This window comes from Pelophylax lessonae, assembly GCF_965119305.1.
Source record: "Pelophylax lessonae genome assembly, chromosome: 3".
In the NCBI taxonomy this organism is placed as follows: Eukaryota; Metazoa; Chordata; class Amphibia; order Anura; family Ranidae; genus Pelophylax; species Pelophylax lessonae.
Genome location: NC_138770.1, coordinates 45,549,184 through 45,555,183, shown reverse-complemented (window position 1 = coordinate 45,555,183; position 6,000 = coordinate 45,549,184). Strand labels below are relative to the sequence as shown.

Genomic DNA, 6,000 nt, shown 5'->3' with positions numbered 1-6,000 from the left:
ATTGGAAGAATCATATCAGAAATTGCACAATGTATTGATTGGATCGGAAGAATCATATCATAGATTGTACAATGTATTGATTGGATCGGAAGAATCGTATCAGAAATTGTACAATGTATTGATTGGATCGGAAGAATCATATCAGAAATTGTACAATGAACTGATTGTAGCGGAAGAATCAGATCAGAAGCTGAGTGCACAAAATGGTCAATTTGATTGTTTTCAGTAATTTGGACAATTATTCTCAATAGGGAATTCAATCAAATTTAACCAAATAAATATAATCACAAAGTCGAAACAAAGAAACACAAAGACATTTAAAAAAAAAAAAAAGATATATTAAATATATATTTGATTATATATATATGATATATAATGTTTTAATGTCTTTGTGTTTCTTTGTTTCGACTTTGTGATTGATTAATCGTTACTTGTATGACCGATGTTACATTTCCTAAAAATCACCTTCAGAGAATTTTTTTTTTTTTTTAATCTGACCAATATCTCTTATTTCCCTGGCTGTCTATGTGCCCAGGGCTGAAATTGCAGGCAGGCGGAATCTTCTAGAAATAGTAGCACCATGTGCACGCTGGGTTTGGCCTGGAAGCAGTCGGTGAAGGTGTACAAGTCCTGGCAGGTAGTGGGTACGGTGTGTCTGTATGGTTTCCGGTATTCACAGGTGGAGTGCAGCCCCAGGCTCTGTAATTCTACCATCCCATCCCACAGCCAGCCCAGGAATGTCAGGGGAGAGGCGGGGCGTCCATGTGAGTACAGAGTCCTGTACACGCCGAGAGCAATCCCTGCTGTCATCTCACCGGAGAGAGTGCAAGCTCTGCGGTCAAGCAGCCACCGTATTGCCATTATAACAGCACACAGGAACGGGTGACGGGAAATCTGGCTTTCAGTCCACTACCTCCTCCATCCCATCGCCAGGGAATGTCGTATGGTGCCAGGAAATGCAGGTAAGACAACGTGTCCAGATATAATGTAGAGAGATAATAAGCCGCTGAGCACACATTGTTATACAATGCCGGATGCAAAGATTATAATCCTCCAAGTCACAGAATACCAAAACATGTAAGGTGTATTACACACCTGCCTCCATGACTTTTATTATAAATAAGAATACTTCATTAAACTTGCTGGTGATAATGGGGTGGCCATTACGTGGAATGTCACTATTGGGAATGGGATTCTATATAATGTAGTCCGGCTTTTATGAAAAAAAATAAAAGACCTGGTTGCTGACATGGAATATATTATACAAGTTATCTCAATTCCTTCGTATTATAAAAAGTACCTTCATCCCTCATATCATACAAAGTATCTCCATCCCTCATATCATACAAAGTATCTCCATCCCTCATATCATACAAAGTATCTCCATCCCTCATATCATACAAAGTATCTCCATCCCTCATATCATACAAAGTATCTCCATCCCTCATATCATACAAAGTATCTCCATCCTTCATATCATACAAAGTATCTCCATTCCTCATATCATACAAAGTATCTCCATTCCTCATATCATACAAAGTATCTCCATCCCTCATATCATACAAAGTATCTCCATCCTTCATATCATACAAAGTATCTCCATTCCTCATATCATACAAAGTATCTCCATTCCTCATATCATACAAAGTATCTCCATCCCTCATATCATACAAAGTATCTCCATCCTTCATATCATACAAAGTATCTCCATTCCTCATATCATACAAAGTATCTCCATTCCTCATATCATACAAAGTATCTCCATCCCTCATATCATACAAAGTATCTCCATCCCTCATATCATACAAAGTATCTCCATCCTTCATATCATACAAAGTATCTCCATTCCTCATATCATACAAAGCATCTCCATCCCTCATATCATACAAAGTATCTCCATCCCTCATATCATACAAAGCATCTCCATCCCTCATATCATACAAAGCATCTCCATCCCTCATATCATACAAAGTATCTCCATCCCTCATATCATACAAAGCATCTCCATCCCTCATATCATACAAAGCATCTCCATCCCTCATATCATACAAAGTATCTCCATTCCTCATATCATACAAAGTATCTCCATCCCTCATATCATACAAAGTATCTCCATCCCTCATATCATACAAAGTATCTCCATCCCTCATATCATACAAAGTATCTCCATTCCTCATATCATACAAAGTATCTCCATCCCTCATATCATACAAAGTATCTCCATTCCTCATATCATACAAAGTATCTCCATCCCTCATATCATACAAAGTATCTCCATCCTTCATATCATACAAAGTATCTCCATCCCTCATATCATACAAAGTATCTCCATTCCTCATATCATACAAAGTAACTCCATCCCTCATATCATACAAAGTATCTCCATTCCTCATATCATACAAAGTATCTCCATTCCTCATATCATACAAAGTATCTCCATCCCTAATATCATACAATGTATCTCCATCCCTCATATCATACAAAGTATCTCCATCCCTCATATCATACAAAGTATCTCCATCCCTCAAATCATACAAAGTAGGGCTGCTGAATATAATCGAAAGATCGATGCATCGCGATTCGACCCTTCGCGATTCTGCATCGATGCGGGTTGCCGGCATAATCGATTAGGAAATGACGTCATCAGCCGCGGCCACGCCATATCACGCAAGGGAGAAAAAGTCACAAGATCGGCAGCTGATTGGTGGGTTAGTGGCGGGAGCTTGATAAAAAGGCTCCGCCCCTCCCCTTCCGTCTCTTTGACCCGGGCCGAGGCGCAGCAAGACATCCCCCACCTGCGGCCTTGCAGCCAAGAAGCCAGCCAGCCAAGCCACAAGCCAGAAGCCAGTCCACACTCCACAGCACAGGAGCGAGGAGCCCCAAAGTGCGTCCCCATCGCAGCCAGCCAGCGCCGCCAGCCTCACCGTAGCTGCCACAGAGCAGCACAGCAACTGTCCTCCTCTGCAATGCAGTGCACAACAACCCACACAGTCACACAGCAGCAGGTATGTAGTCCGAACAAATAATTGTATAATCATGACATTCATGGGGGTCTCGTCTGTATCTCTGGGGGATGTCTGTGATGGGGGGGGGGGCTGGGACAGGGGACGGTCGGTCGGGGCCCGGGGCTACTGTTCTGCTGTGGCAGTCTGGCAGCCAGGGGGGCTCTCTCTGAGTGTCAGTGGGGGCCTGGGGGTCTCTGTCAGTGTCAGCTGTTGGGGTCTGGGCAAGGGGGGGACTCACTCAGTGTTTGTCAGTGCTGTGGGGGATTGGGGAAGGTGTGGGACAGTGGGACATCCAGGTCTCTGTCAGTGTCAGCTGTGGGGGTCTGGGCAAGGGTGGGACTCATGCTCAGTGTTTGTCAGTGCTGTGGGGGATTGGGGAAGGTGTGGGACAGTGGGACATCCAGGTCTCTGTCAGTGTATCAGGCTGTCAGCTCAGCTGTGGGGGGAGGGGGGTCTCTGTCAGTGTCACTGTCACAGGCAGCTGTGGGGTAAGGGGGGGGGGGGGCCCGGGGGTTTTGGCTCAGTGCATGCATAAGAGGGAGTCTGACAGACAGACAGACAGACAGACAGACAGTCATATTTTATGAAAGATGTTGCTTGGTTGACTTGTTGCGGCTTAGTTTACAAGTGGTATTTTTTTTTTTTTAAACACTGACAGAGTTTGGCAACTTACGTCATCTGTCTCCGTCACATACGTGGTAGTATGGTAATGGCAGAAGGAGAAAAAGATCGAGAGATAAAAAAATGCACCTAGCGTTTTAAGAGCAAACATCTGGGCACATTTCGGATTTTACGAACACACAGGGAAGCGTGAGTTCGACAAGACACACGCCGTATGTAAAGCCTGTCACACAAAAATTAAATACCTAGGGAATACTACGAACTTGAGAAACCATGTTAGCCGTTTTCACTCTGAGTTAGTAACACCTGTCGCCACCAGCAGTGCCACCACTGCCAAGGAAAGACTGCTAGACCCAGATCAGCCAAGAATTGATGCCATACTGTCAACTTATCCGCCCAACTCAGAAAAAGGGAAGAAACTAACCAAAGCTGTGGCAGCTTTCATCGCCAAGGACCTACGGCCTTACTCAGTTGTGGACAACGCCAGTTTCGCTACCTTGTGAAGACGCTAGAGCCACGTTATAAGATCCCATCACGCAGTCACTTTACAGAAAACGTTATACCTGCACTCTACCACGACACCAAAGCTCAGGTACTTGCGTCAATGAACCAAGCCAGTCGAGTCGCAATAACGTGTGATTCATGGACTTCAGTCACAATGGAGTCCTATGTTAAAATAACAGCACATTACGTTACTAAGGACTGGCAGGTCTTGTCACATGTGTTGCAAACAAGAGCCATTTATGAGTCTCACACAGATGAGACACGGCGAACATGATAGTTGCAGCTCAAGTTGGTAAATTTCCTCATGTTAAATGTTTTGCCCATACACTCAATCTTGCATGTCAGCGGGCACTGAAAGGGGCCACGCTCTCCAGGCTTCTCGCCAGAGTGCGACGAATATCCACATTCTTCCATCGCAGCACTAGAGCAAGCCACTGTCTAAAAGAGAAACAGAAATGTCTGGGCCTGAAGAATCATAAGCTAATAACTGATGTGCCAACAAGATGGAACAGCGCATATGACATGGTCGAGAGGTTCTTAGAACAACAACCTGCAGTTTGTGCCACCTTGCTGTCTCCAGAAGTCAGAAAAGAAGAGTCTGATCTCTGCACTCTCAATGAAACAGATGTGTCAAATGCAGAGGACGCTGTGAGTGCATTAAAGCCAATGAAGGATGCAACCTTGCTGATGTCAGAAGAGCGCAACCCAACAGTGTCTCTCATTGCCCCTCTAAATGCACAACTGCTCCAGAGCATGACAGACACCATGGGAGACACAGCCATGACCCATGAGATCAAGAATGCCATCAAAACAGATCTCCTGAAGAGGTACAGCAGTGAGGCAGAGAAGAAGATCCTTCATACAGCCTCTGCACTGGATCCTCGCTTTAAAGGACTGCCTTTTATTCTCACAGAGGAGGAGAGATCGGAGATATACAGAGGAGTGACTGAGGAGGCTGCATCTTTGGGGGTAATTAGAATTTCATCATGCTTCCTCCCAGACAGCTAGAAGCTCAGCTACATTGTGTTGTGTAATAACATGCCCTGATTCACTGATGCGGTGTGGGAAGTGGAACTGTATGGTATGGATTACCGTGCAGTTTCCCACACCTCATCAATGAATCACACTCTTAGTCAGTTCAGCTCTTCTTATACTATTATCTTTTGTTCAAACACACAGATTACATCTAATAGAAGGACAAATGTGGATGAAGTGCCTAGGGAAAAAGCAACTGTGGAAGAAGAAACACCCATTGAGGACAGCCATTCTCCTCCCAAAAAAAAGGCCACAACATCGCTGCTCATGACTTTGCTGGGGCAGTCTTTCACTGATGGTGCAATAGAACCTATGACCCCCTATGCCAAGGCAGAAGACAAAATGGAAAAATATTGTAAAGCCCCACCTCTGCCTCTCACTGAGGACCCTTTGAAATTGTGGCGTGAGCATGAGGTCATATTCCCCCTCCTCTCTCAGCTGTCAAAGCAATACTTGTGTATCCCAGGTACAAGTGTATCTGCAGAGCGGGTTTTCTCTACTATTAAAAAAGAATAGCGCAACCATGCAAAAGAAATGACTATTAAATATGGAGACAATCCATAAATAAAAATGGGGGTTTAGTCCCACCATATGGCCATATCGTGCTCAAGCCCACCACTGCGTCAAAGTACCCCATTATCAGTGGGTCCTACACTATCCATAAAAAAGGGGTGAATCCAGCCTCTCTTACCCTTGGAGACAACACTCCTTGCTGGGAAGGTGTGCTAATGCACTGCAGGGGACTCCTCCTATATCTACTTGATAGAGGAAACCAATAGAGTACAGGTGTGTGTGGGGGATGGGATGCTCAACCTCATAAGTCTGGTCAGACCGA

General features: G+C 44.5%; 1 protein-coding gene across 4 annotated transcripts in view; it reads left to right on the top strand.

Annotated features, from left to right (window-relative positions):
- The first annotated feature begins 689 nt into the window (after nt 1–689).
- Nucleotides 690–6,000, top strand: part of LOC309551495 (sterile alpha motif domain-containing protein 12-like) — a 29,074-nt gene continuing 23,763 nt past the window's right edge. For all 4 annotated transcript variants that reach the window (XM_082252102.1, XM_082252099.1, XM_082252100.1 and 1 more), the window contains exon 1: nt 690–962. The gene's annotated coding sequence lies outside the window, so the exon portion shown is untranslated. The remainder of the gene's footprint in view (nt 963–6,000) is intronic.